General features: G+C 35.9%; 1 pseudogene; it reads right to left on the reverse strand.

The window, feature by feature from the left end:
- Positions 1–939: 939 nt before the first annotated feature.
- LOC136694737 (antigen WC1.1-like) lies at positions 940–11,530 on the reverse strand (annotated as a pseudogene).
- Between the last annotated feature and the right edge of the window lie 2,900 nt (positions 11,531–14,430).

The following is a 14,430-nucleotide window of genomic DNA, read 5'->3' on the forward strand; positions in this document are numbered from 1 at the left end:
ATGTCTTAACATGTTTTAAATATATCTTAATGTGGTTATTTTACTGTGCAGCGCTTTAGTTAAGATATGTTGCCTTTTAAATGTGCTATATAAATAAAGTTGCCTTGTCTAGGATGCTACTTGGACACATTTCACGAGCTGATCAACCCTGGCTGGCTCACCCAGGTGAGCATGTTTATCCAAAACCCAAGACACCCTTCGACCTTGGGTTCATCACTGATGTTGTGTCAAAGTTGCACTATATATTGTTTTATTAAATTGAGACACTTAGTATTAAGTAGAATCATCTTTTGTGATTAATATCCACAATGCTAATTGCCATATATATTGAAGGAAAAAAGGTTTTTATAACGATTCATACACAAATAAAATTAGTATATAAAGTATATAAAGAAGTATAATAATGTACAAAAACAAAATATACTGAGTTCATAAGTAGAAAAAGGCGTAATATACAACTTAGAAACATTTATAAGGTACTGCTTAGGTTTAAATGACAATGCTATATAAATATATATATCTGTAAATCAATCAGTGGCTTAACAAAATACCTTTATGACACTACAGCACATTTCTCACTGATAAAAGTTGACAGTTTACTGCTTATGAAAACATTTTATGGAAATTTACATAAGGGGTCTTCTAAGACTAATCTTACATAAACCATTGACAAAGTTTTGGTATATAGAAAAGACAACAAAAGATTTTGAGTAAGTCATGTTTTTAACTTTCTATTGATATATAATAATGAAAAGAGATGCATTAATTATCTGTCACAGTTGACAATACCCCCCCCTACCCACACACACACACAGACACCCACCCCCTTTATCCTGTGCATTGTTAAATTAACTCATCAAAATTTAGATTGTTTTTTTTTATTCACCTGAAAAGTTAATAAAGATAAATTACATTTAAAAAAGGGACATGATAAAAAATGTGGTGACATTTATCCCAGGTACCCTAGGAGGTAATGTAAAATAAATTGCAATTTCAACCCTCCAATGTGTGCGGTCCCTCAATCCCATGATTCCTCTCTGTCTCAGGCTCCTCCTTCGTCTTCATCTTAGCCTGTCAATGAATAAATGTAACTTTATCAGTGTGTTCTGAAAGCTTATAAAGCATGAAAATAAGCTCCTGTTTGTGCTACAGGTTTCAGTTTGCACAGACTGCAATATATGACAATTCAGGTTAACTAACTAACTAACTAAATTCATAAATGAATAAATAAATAAACTGGATCAAAATGCTTTTATTTGAAGATGTTTAAAATATTTATTTGAACACAATCATTATGCGTTGTGTGTAAGATGCTTGTAAATGAAACATGGCAGTGAATAGCAATCACAGTCAAGTGTCTGTGTTGTTGTGGCACCAGATCTATTATTTTTCATACTTAAATAAGCAGATGAATAGAAAGGGCTGCTATTGAGTCAAAATTAATTGGGACACAAATCTAAATTCAGTCAGGAATCAAAGGAATGTGAGTTCAAGTTAAGACATCACTCACTGGGATGTTAGAGAACTTTAATTCTGACGTGTTTAATTGAATTTAGCATGAATCTCATGTGTCATGTGCCATTAATTTTAACAGTCATTGTTTGCTCTATTAGACTGAATTGCATGCAACTCCAGTGCATCAGAATTAATTAATTAATTCATCTTTTGTAACTGTTTATTCTAATCAGTGGGTCTAGAAACTACTTGTAATAATTGGGCACAAGGCAAGAACACAACCTGGAAAAGCAGCTAGTCCATCACAAGGCATTTAATAATTTAAATATATTAAACTCCAACCACAGTGGCCAGATTTTTGATGTCTTTTATCTGTAAAATATGAGAAATGTGTATTATGTTTTTTTTTTCTGGATTCAAATCTAATTATAAACTAAGCAGTTAAACCAGTGTTTGAAGGGTTTATTTAAGGCACACACCTTTTACTCCTCCAACATTCTGTGCAGTGGTGATCACATCATCGTAGCTCTCAGTTGGGTCCACTGCATGAACATGGAGATCAATGATAACATTAAGAGACAAGGTTTTGCTGTGTTGAATCTTCACTTTAACATTATTTATGAACATGAAGGAAAAATTACTTGGTTCAGTGGGAACAGCGTCATCATAGTTCTCTGCCATGTCTTCTATCAAAATGTAGAGATAAATGTCATTAAATCAGTCTCTGTGTCATCAAGTCCTACCTGCTCCTCCAGAATTCATATCAGCAATGATGACATCATAAATCTCAGATAAATCCTCTAAACAAAAACACAAACATATTTAAAGAGTATAAAAACTCATTGTGAACCTTTAACTTTTTTTACATTTTCAATCTACCACTGGAATAATGTATCCATTTATTTAATTTTTGTTTGTTTCTTCATTTATTTACATATAAAAACATCAATAATTGGATGATGCTACAGAAATATAATCATTTAATTATAGTTATTATAAACCTTTAACCTATCATTTCTGTTTAAGTTTATACATTAAGAAACAACTAAACAAAAACCATAAACTCACCTGCTGCACAATTAGAAATATGTCCAGTAGTGAAGACATCATCATAGTTCGCTGCTGGGTCCTTGTTTGCTGTTTCACCACAATCAAATAAAACTTATTTTACCATCAGTACAATCATAGTTATAATGAAAAGATAAAATTAGATGATTCTTTAATACAGAACTAACTTATCAGTCCACTGGAGATGATGACATCCTCATAATATTCTGTCTTAACTCCAGTCAGAGATTCTGCTGCAAAAAGAGCAATATATATTCTTTCATTCATTATCTGTAACCCTTATCCAGTTCAGGGTCGCGGTGGGTCCAGAGCCTACCTGGCATCATTGGGCACAAGGCGGGAATACACCCTGGAGGGGGCGCCAGTCCTTCACAGGACAACACTCACACACTCACACACTCACACACTCACACATTCACTCACACACTCACACCTATGGACACTTTTGAGTCGCCAATCCACCTACCATGTGTTTTTGGACTGTGGGAGGAAACCGGAGCACCCGGAGGAAACCCACGTGGACACAGGGAGAACACACCAACTCCTCATAGATAAACTACACTTAATATTTATGTGTTTCTGACTTGTGAAAGGGTGCTCTTCTTCAGATTTAAAAAATTTAAATCTCTGAAATTTAGATCAACAAAACTCAGACCTAACCCTGAGGTCAATCATCAGGCTTCACAGAAAAAATACATTTCCATAGAATGATGAAACGTAGCTTAGAAATATGACTGTTACTACCTTCAGATTAATTTATCTGCACAGCTTCTCTCTAACACAAAACAGTACAACACCAGAGTACAAGTGATTTGCACTTTACTTTAAACAAGGCCACAGGATTTCCATTACATACAGCTTGTTTTATCACTCAGATGTGTTAATAGAAATGTAAAGTATTTCTACATAAATGAATGGTTCCCAGCAAAAAGCAGTCCCTTTAACAAGTATGTATTTTTCTGGTAAAGGTAACATATTGTAACATTAAAAATATCACCGTTAAAATGTAATGTTGTCATTTCATGTAATGATCATAGAGTTAATGTAAATGAGTCGTTTAAATATAATATCACTTGTGTCTTTTTTATATATGCTGAATTAAGAGGAAAAGTCCTGGTTAACTTGCCGTATTTGTATAAACATCTGGCTGTTCAGCACTGTGTATGATCAAGCATGTTATTTTCTGTTTATTTAACTGAAGACTACCCTGTACTCAAATGACATTTAAGCATCAATCGTTTAAATTTGAAAACTCATTTGATAGAAGCTCACAAAGTTACATTTTAACAGTGACGTTTTAATATTAACAAATGCAAGCAATTTTTATTTTTTTTTAAATTGAGGCAAAATGTGATCCAATACTACTCCAATCCCTTGAACTTTTCAAGATTTGCACCCCTTGGGCTCACACTTGCACAATGTTATTCAAAGTACACATTTTAAGGAAAAGATTTTTTTAAGAAAAATATACAAAATGTACATAATACATATGATTCAAATCTTTAAAATTCAGACTCAAAAACTTGTCAATTATTTAGTAGCATATGAAATGATAGAAAAATATAAAATATTCCAATATCAAAACACAGTTGATAGAAATGTAAAAAAATGGTCAGTACTGGAAGTTATTTTTGTGGGGTTTTTTTGTTTGTTTGTTTGTATGTTTATCAATTACCAATAATCAGAGACACTACGTATTAACCACATACACGGATTTATTTTTACTATTCATTTATATACAGCAAATTCTCTAGTGTTAAATCAACACTATTAGTGTTAACACTGAGAGTGTAAAATTATTACACTAAAAGTGTTAATTTAACACTAATAGTGTTGATTTAACACTGAAGAATTTGCTGTGTAAATGTCAGTTGAATTTTGACACACACATGCTCTGGTTCTCTTACCTGAGAGATCAGCATTCTCATATCTTGAATTCTGAACTTCAGATAGGCCTGTTAGACAAGTGATAAAGTACAGACAAGTAGACAAGTCATAGACAAGTACAATCAAAAAACATATTTGCAATCAGAATCACCCAGAAACAAAATGGGTTTTCTCATATTATAGTAAAAAAATTATCTGACGTCTGTGCCATAAAATATAAAGTAAGTCTTCCTCACATTCCAATCTCTTCCAGTATAGTTTATATTTTTAGATTTCTTTTTAATTCCTATAAAATCTGCCATGGTGTACAGAAACAGCTATAGTAGAGGCACTTGTATTTTCCACTTTTTTGTGTTGTAGCATGATTTGCAATAAATATTAAATATTTAAATTTAAGATTTTATCATTAAAACATTTACACATGCAGTAAATACAGTATGTTAGGCATATCTCTATATTCTGCAACACATATGTACTCTGTATGTGTTAGTTAAGTGTAATCAGGGTGTTGTCACAAAAAGTAAAACACACATACACATATATAAAACAAAACCCAGATAGAAAATGCCAATAATAAATACGTCATGTTCTGGTTTTAATAATTTTTTATTTACTATAAATATTTGATGAACTATTGATTTATAATAATTTCTCTAATCATTATATATCAATATTCCATAATATTGATGTATAATGATTTATCTAATCTTTAAATCATGATTTTAATGTTTTTTTAATGGTATAGAGTTTGAAATTGGTTTTCTTACATGAGGGAAGCTCCTTGTCCACATTTTCATATCCTGAATGTTGTGCTTCAGAAAAGACACTTCCTATTGGAGAAGAGAAGTATATTCATGAGTAAAGCTGTTACAATAAACCTAAAGTAGACCACACCTTGAATCACTGACCTATTTGAGAGGAGTCCGTTCTTTTAGTGGTGTATCTGCAGTCAATCTCCTCATAGACTGCCTTAGTCTGAGTATAATTTCTCCTCTTAGAGAGCACTGTGAGACAGACAGAGAGACAAATGGAGGCAGTTCAGCAGAAGAGAAAACTGGTGACAGATTGAAGGACTGATGAAGTTTAGAGAATGTACAGAAATGAGACGGTAGATGATTTATGTGAATATATCTACCTTTTCTGAGCCCCCTGTTCTGATAAAACAGCACAAACAGAAGCACTAAGGCCAGGAAGAGCACCATTCCCATCACCAGTAGAGACACTGGATGGATGGATGGAACATTTGGTGGAGAAGTGACTGTCCTCTTGATTAATCGACCCACTGGAATTTAAAAAAAGAAAACAAGAATCATGCAGGACACTTGAACTCATATTAGAATACAAGGTATAAAACAAATAAAAAAACAAACAAAGATAAAACAGTACCTGTGGTGGTGGACGAGGGGGATATGGTGATTGTTGGGGTGAATCCAGTAATAGTAGACTTAGATAACTCTATAAAAACAGAAATAAAGCACAACATATAAATAAAATTAAGAATAAAACATGAATTTGGAAATGTTAATTCCTAACTGCCAATAAAGGTTTTGACTCAATTTTAAAACTCAGTACGGCAAATTTATATCAGATGTCATTATATAACGCACAAAAATGAAAGAATATTAAAAGTTCATCTCTGGTGATTATTAACACTGAGAATAAATAAAAGCATTTTGATTGGTCAGAAACTCATCTGACTGCCTACTCTGACCTGCACAGGTGACTCCAGCGTCCTGTCTGTGGGAGCAGTCAGTGTGGTTCTTCAGGGAATGAGGACAGTCCCACAGGTGAATCTCATTCCCTCTACACTTCACTCTGTTCAGCCAGATAATCCCATTACCAGCGCCAAAGACAGCACTCCCCTCAGCCCTCAGCGCCGGACCACAGCCCAGCTGTCTGCAGTCCACCTGAGCGTCCCTGATGTCCCACAGATCATCACAGACTGTCCCCCACTGAGAGTCATGATACACCTCCAGTCTCCCAGAGCAGCTTCCCTCTCCTCCCCTCAGTCTGAGAGGCAGGTGCTCTACATCACACACAGAACACATGAGAATCTCGCAACCATAGACTACTGGAACGATAATTTTACATCCCTTTAGGAAAATATTGCACCTAAATTTCCCACAATTATCTTTTCATACTCAAATGTACTCAGAATCAGTTGTTACAGGTAAAGTACAATGGCTGCTTAAGAAAATATATTTAAATGATTTGCATTAGCTTTTAGTTTAATGCGTATATATAACCAATTATATATACTGGTAATGGAGTAGAAATGTGAAGCATGCATTTCTAACCCTTTAACCCTAAACACTTTTAGAATTATTGTGTGTGACACTATAAACTGTAGAACTGCCTACCTGAACAGGTAATGTGAGCCACTTCATTACGGTTATCACATGTATTCAAACCCAAGGGAGAAGATGGACAGTGCCACAGAGTGGAGTCATGTTCCCTACATTTTACATCATCCAACCAGTTAGGAGCTGATTGCACTCTTGCGTTTGTGCATTTCCCACTTCCAGATTTTCCACAGTTAAGGTCCTGACAGATCAAGCTTACTGTTTCTTTGGCCATCCCATTTTCACACACACTCCCCCAGGTTCCATTGTAGTACACTTCCAGATTCCCCTCACAGCCCTCAGTGAGTCTGATCTCTTTAAACTCTGGTGGGAGAAGAACTTGTCTTGAGTCTAATATATCACTCCATAAATAAATGTTTAACTTTTTTTTTATTATTCAATCATTTAATTAACATGTATCATTTAACATGTTGTCTGAAGAAATTACTTAAAATATGTTTTCTGTGTCAACTTCAGCTTCTTTATCCTTTTACCTGAACATACAACTCCTACGTCCTCCTTGTGTCCACATTCATCCTCTTCACACAGCTGATATCTGCAGTTCCACAGGGACGTCTCATTCCCCTCACACTGCACCTCATTCAGCCATATGGGTCCAGTTCCTGGTCCAAACCGGGCTGGTACCAGGGCACTGAGGGCCACTCCACACTGCAGCTGTCTGCACACCACCTGCGCATCCTCAATATCCCACAAGTCACCACACACTGCCCCCCATGATCCACTGTGAAAAACCTCCAGCCTTCCTGCACAGTCTCCTCCAGAACCAACCAGTCTGATGGTTAGATTACAAACAAAAACACAAACCCATGAATGAAAACATACAGTGAAGAGTAAGCAAGCACAACATATGATGAACATAATCAGAGAATTTTGGTTAATGTTTATGTAATGGATTTTTTAAAGGTATATCCCCATAGTTTTTTCCTATAGATTAGATAACATAAGAATTTGCATTTTATTAATCAGCACAGTGATTTAACACTTACCAGAGCAGGTGATGGAGAGTTGTTCTCCGGAGCTGCAGTTTACTGCTTCTGCACTGCTGCAGTTCCCAAGATGTGTTTCATTTCCCAAGCAATTGAAACCTGTCACACATGTGTGTGTGTGTTCAGGACTGGATGAAGTGGAGCTGGAGAAGTTGAGCACGGAGCCACAGCCCAGCTGTCTGCAGACCACAGAGGCCTCAGACACACTGCAGGAGTCTAACAGAACTCTCTTCCAGTCCTGCATGAAGTACACCTCCACATTCCCCTCACATTCCCTCCCTCCAGACAAACGGACCTGCCCCTCATGATACGCCAGTGTGTAAACTAACAGTGGTAATTTAACAGTAGTAGTGTTGATTTAACACTGGTGAATTTGCTGTGTGAGCTGAAATAAATAACATCATTTTAACCTCTCACCATTGCATATGACTCCAGTGTCCTCTTTGTGGAAGCATTCAGTTCGACTCCATGATGAAATGGGACATTGTGACAGGTGTGTTTCATTCCCCTGACAATCAAACACGTCAGCCCAGATCCGACCACTCCCCTCCCCAAACCAGTCTGACCCCAACACAGCCACAGCAGTCCCACACTTCAGCTGACCACAGAGGACAATGGCAGCTCTCATATCCCAGCTTCCATCACACACTGTGCCCCACTCACTGAGGTACTGGATCTCCACTCGACCAGAACACAAGTCCCAACCGTTCACCAAATGAGCTCCTGTACAACAACAACAGACATTTTAGTTAAACTGAACAAACAATTACAGATTAGAGAACAGTCAAATATAAAATATATCCCTGTTAAAGACTGCCACTAATAAAGATAAAACATTCAGTCAATAATTTTCTTTAATGCTTCCTGTTCAGGGTGGCATTGTGTCCTGAGCCTGTGTGGAATTAAGAGCCAGTCAAGAACAAAGCCTGGTCGGGGCCCCAGTCCATGACAGGGCATCAGTCACTCACACATTCACTCACACACACACACAGCTATGAGAACTTCTGAACAGCCAATTCACTATTAACACGTTTTTTTTAGACTGGGGAGGAAACCCATGCAAACACATGAAGAACACACCGATCTTCTATTAGACAGTGACCCATGTTGTGATTTGAATCCACAAACCCAGAACCCTGAACCTGGGTCACAGCAGCATAATATAATGCAACCATTTTAATATGATGGTTAAATACTTGACCTTATGTATACTGACCAGAACAAATAAGTCCCACATCATTATCATGAGTGCAGTTATGATCGACTGAAGATGATATTGGACAGAGAGTAATGTCAGATTCATTTCCTCTACACTGAAGCTCCTCTGACCATATCTGGACCTCCCCTCTGTCAAAAGAAACTGCTCCCAGCACCTCCAAAGGAAGCCCACAGCCCAGCTCTCTACACACAACCTCTGCATCCTGCTGATCAAATCCAGCATCACACACTGTGGACCAGGTCTCTCCATGAAGCACCTCCACTCTCCCAGAGCACAGATGAGGACCATCAGAGAGTCTGGATTTTCTGTGACCTGTGTATTTAAATTTCAGTAAAAGTGTGCACTTTATAAAAAAAAAAAAAAAAAATCAAATGGATTTCTTGTTCATTGCTCACCTCTGATATAACTACTCAATAGTGACTAGCAAGGACTGACTTTTGTTGTTCACACAGTGTAGCTAAAAATCAAACAACCACAAAAACTGAGAACTGTTTTTCTGTGGACAGTGGCGACGTGTACATGTGAATGTAACCCTGGGTTCTATTTCTCCACTTGATGGTGTTACTTAAGGATTTTAAACTTCTGTAATCACCTACACTCCAGCCTGCAAATGTTTTATTTGATTTTAGTTCAATTTTTAATTACTATTTTAGTACTATTTTGGAGGTATACATTATTTTATTTATTAAATTATATAAATGGGCTGTTCAATTTAATAATAATAACATGAATTAACTAATAATATTTGTCCTATCATTAGTTGTCTGTAATTTTAATTTTTATTAATAGGTTTATTGGACATTGCGTACTTAGAACCATATCTTCTACTTACAATGATTGTTAAATAACTCAAAGGAGGAGTGGGATGATGTAACCAACTGTTAGTCAGAGAAATACTGTAAACATGACTGATATTTTAGACTGCACTGCTAACTATGACCTGATTTTTTAAAAAGAGATATTGATGCTTGTGTCTGTGAGGAGCCCAAGGTCCAAGTTTAATTCAAAAGTCATAAAGCTTGATACAGAAAAACTGATTAACTGTTTGCTATTAGTGGAGCTTCTGTTGAAAAGGTTCCAGTGAATGAGCTGCTACTGTAATAATAACAACATATATAGAGCCTTTCACAAACCCAAGGATGCTTTACATTAGAATACAATGGAAATTTGTGGGTTACCATGAATCCAAAGAAGAAAAAAAATGAAAGATTTGAGCAGGGATTTGATTGTAGAAGCAATAATGTCTTTAACTGTCTTTAACAAGCACATTAATATATATTGTCAAATTCCTTGTATGTGCAACATACTTGGCAAAGTAAAATGATTTTGATTCTGATTCAATGGTCAGTTTATACTTGGAAAGATGGAGCCTTTGACGAATGCCTTGATGAATACCTTTTGTATTGACCTTCTTATAGCGTAATGCTTCAGAACTGTATGACATTAATTTTTATAAACTTCCACTGATGTTTTGCCCCTGTCTAAATTATTGGGGATGTGCGGGAGGTATTAATTAATTAAAATTCATAATACATTAAAATAATTAATTGGTCAGTGAAGACATCAAAGATTTTTTAGATTTGTCAGTTTTATAGTTTGCTTTTTTAGGAGCAGTAAAAATTCTTATGTTTTTATTGCATTTTATAAAATGTTCCAACTTTTCTGCAAATGGGATTTGTAATATTTTATAACTTAAGTTTGTTTTGCCTTGGCCAAGACAGACAGTAGTATAAAATTAAATCAATTGGAAAGAAGCATGGAATCAGTAACCTGAACTACACTAAAATCCAACATATTTTAGAATTTATCCATTTGATTAATATCAATTGGATATTTCAAGTTCTGTTTTATTTATGAAGTGAAAATATGTTTCATTATTAGTTACAATTGCTGGAAAGATTGCTGTTTTTTTACAATAAGTGATATTTGTATTTGAAAAATAATGGCAGCCTACCTGAGCAGGTGACTCCAACATCTTGATTACATACCTCACCATAAAATAAATAAAAATAACAATCATTCAGTGAAGTCTCTGATACTCGACACCACACTAATCCCATCAAAACTGGTCCTGATCCTGGACCAAACTGTGGAACTCCCTGAGCCTCTCCACAGTTCAGCTCTCTACACACCACAGCAGCATCTGTCATATCCCAGTATTTGCCACCAAAATCACAGACTGTTCCCCATTCTCCACCACGATAAACCTCCACTCTTCCAGCACAGGGACTGCCACCATCCACCAACCTCACCCTGTCTATACAATAGAGAGAGGGGGGGTGCAAGAGAGAGACAAGAAAAATATAAAGCAAAACATTTTGTCTCAATATTAAATATTTCATAGAAATAATAGTATCTAAATAAAATATTCTGTGATAAAAATGAAAACACGACTTTAAAAGAAGGACTTCAGTAACAAGTAATCACAAAACCTGAATTTAACATCATATGGAATGTGCCCAAAATTTTTAAATTTAACATTGCACTGACTTACCAGCTGTGGCCAGTGTGACTGTGGAGAACAAGAGAATGAGTGTCACACAGCTGTCCATCTCCCTCTGACACAAAGTTTATTCAACTCAGCAGCAGAAGAACACCTCTGCTTCTCCAGAGACTGAAGAAACTGAGAGAGAGAAAGGGACAGAGAGAGTGAAAATGCTCCCAACAGCCACCAATCACACTCACTATTACCATATTAGAAAAGAAGAGGAAATTATCAAACATTCTCAGTGACAAATCAGAGAAGACTTTCTTTCTTTCTCCATATTTATCAAAAAACACTGTGTGACACAGACCACCACCTTCATCTCTAGAGGTGTGTGTCTGTGTGTGTGTGTGTGTGTCTGTGTGTGTGTGTGTGTGTGTGTGTGTCTGTGTGTGTGTGTGTGAGGGGAAATGCTCAGCGCTATCTGGTGTGAAGTCATCAACAAACAAGAGACTGATTTCAGAAAGAAGAAACACTCCAGTGGAGAAGAGCTTTACTGCTGCATCTGTGCACTACTGATAAACTCAGATAAACACACATACACACATACAAACACAGAGATCAACAAAATATGAACTTACCACGCTGGTGGAACGAGCTTCCAAGCACCATCAGAGCAACAGGAACCCTCTCCGCATTCAAGAAATCCTTGAAGACCCATCTCTTCCGAGAGTACCTCTTGCACTGAATGTCTTTCTTTAATGCACTTATTACTTCCTGCATATTGCACTCAATGTAAGGTATTTGTGTATAAATTGTGCTGTAGTTTGAATGTTAGATCCTCTTTTGTAAGTCGCTTTGGATAAAAGCGTCTGCCAAATGCATAAATGTAAATGTAAATGTAAATGTATTTGCTAATGACTATTAAAAATAATGTTCAAAATAAACTAATAAAGCCTTCAGTCCAAAGTGAGACAAGTGACATTTATATAATGTTCCAGTGCAGACCAGTCTCTCTCTCTCTCTCTCTCTCTCTCTCTCTCTCTTTCTCTCAGGTGAAACCTGTATAGACTGCAGTTCAGAGGGAGAGAGACAGCTATATGATGTTAAAGGGTTGCAGGAAATAATATAATCTACATTCAGATATAAAATTTGAGTACATTTTACTAAGATTTAGGGTTGCAAAGGGGTGGAAAATTTCCAATTAATTTCCAGTAAATTACCAGTAACTTTCCAAAGGAACTTTAAAGTTCAAATTTAACATCAAACCAAATAAAGGTATCTTCCCACAATCGTCTCAAGCCTGGCCTCTGCATGCTCTGCATTTTCGCTTATATAGTTTAAAGCTTCTTCCTGAACCTCCTCCATGTTCAAATAAATGATCAATAAGTATTAATTTAATTAATTAATTCTTGGTTACAGAAACCCATTGAGGCAAAAAATATAGGTAGCTAGCCTATGCCTGCCTAAGCTAACCTCTTGTTAGCCTTGGAAAATTAGTCTCTTAAATAAAATTACTCATTAAGCTTTTCTGATTTACCAGATAGCAGCCAACTGTGAGATTACACCTTGATTTAATAGTTGCTTAAATGATTCAGTACTGTTACTGTCAATAAAAATATTAACCTAAATGTGTGCTTTCAGTGGTGGCTAGTGTCACTAGCCCTCCTGTGTGTAATGTGCCATGTGCCTGGGACTGAGGAGCAGCTTTGATATTCTGCTATTTTGGTATCATATCTAATTATTTTAGCCAAGATTATGCTTCAGTATATTTTTACCAACTATTTTTAAGTTTCTCACCATTAGGTTCAAACTTTTCCATTTTATTACCATTAATTCCTGTTAATTCCTATAATTACCTGTTAATTCCCATGGCAAATTTCCCATCTTTGCATTTTGCAACCCTACTCAGATTATATGTCTGGGTGTAGATGATTGAATGTCATGCAACAGTTAAAATTTAAAATAAATAAATAAATGTGCATTCAAAGCATAAGACATGTCCTTAGTAAATCTGTCTTGTCTAATAACCGGGTCTCACACCTATTCGTGATATAGTCACATATATAGGGGACTGTAATTCGTTACACAGTCGCATATTTTCCACATTTTATGCGACAATATCACGATCATAAATGAATGGGCAATTACCACACAAACCGTCATATCTGTGCGCCGTGTTATGCAACATTAACACGAAAACTCCTCATTAAGGCTTCATTACCATCTGTTAATACACAGTCTTATTTTTATTTACGTAAAATATAACTTTACTAATTCATTATTTGCTAAAACATCGAAGCAAACAATGGCTAGAGAAATGTCCCTTTCAGTATTAATCTTTTGAAAATTAGTCAAAATAACATTAAGTGAAATAAATGTTCTCGTTAGAGTTAAAGCTAAAGTAGGACACCATTAATACTCATTGCTTAGGTGTATTATAAGTATTATAATAAAATACTTTATGCCTTTGTTGGAATAAGAACATATGTTATGTAATTCGTATTATGCCCTTTTCTATGTTATATGAGTAATGACGCCTGCAATGAGGAGGAGTTTTCATGTTACTGTCGCATAGTGTTTGTATGGTAATTACCCATTCACTTATGATCGTCATATTGTCGCATACAATGTCGAAAATATGTGACTGTCACGAATTGCAGTCCCCTATGTACAAACCGGATTCCAAAAAAGTTGCGACACTAAACAAATTGTAAATAAAAACTGAATGCAATGATGTGGAGGAGGAGCCAACATCTAATATTTTATTCAGAATAGAACACAAATCACAGATCAAAAGTTTAAACTGAGAGAATGTATCATTTTAAGGGAAAAATATGTTGTTTCAAAATTTCACGGCATCAACAAATCCCAAAAAAGTTGGGACAAGGCCATTTTTTACCACTGTGTGGCATCCCCCCTTCTTCTTACAACACTCAACAGATGTCTGGGGACAGAGGAGACCAGTTTCTCAAGTTTAGAAATAGGAATGCTCTCCCATTCATGTCTAATACAGGCCTCTAACTG

Source organism: Hoplias malabaricus, chromosome 4 (genome assembly GCF_029633855.1).
Source record: "Hoplias malabaricus isolate fHopMal1 chromosome 4, fHopMal1.hap1, whole genome shotgun sequence".
Lineage (NCBI taxonomy): Eukaryota > Metazoa > Chordata > Actinopteri > Characiformes > Erythrinidae > Hoplias > Hoplias malabaricus.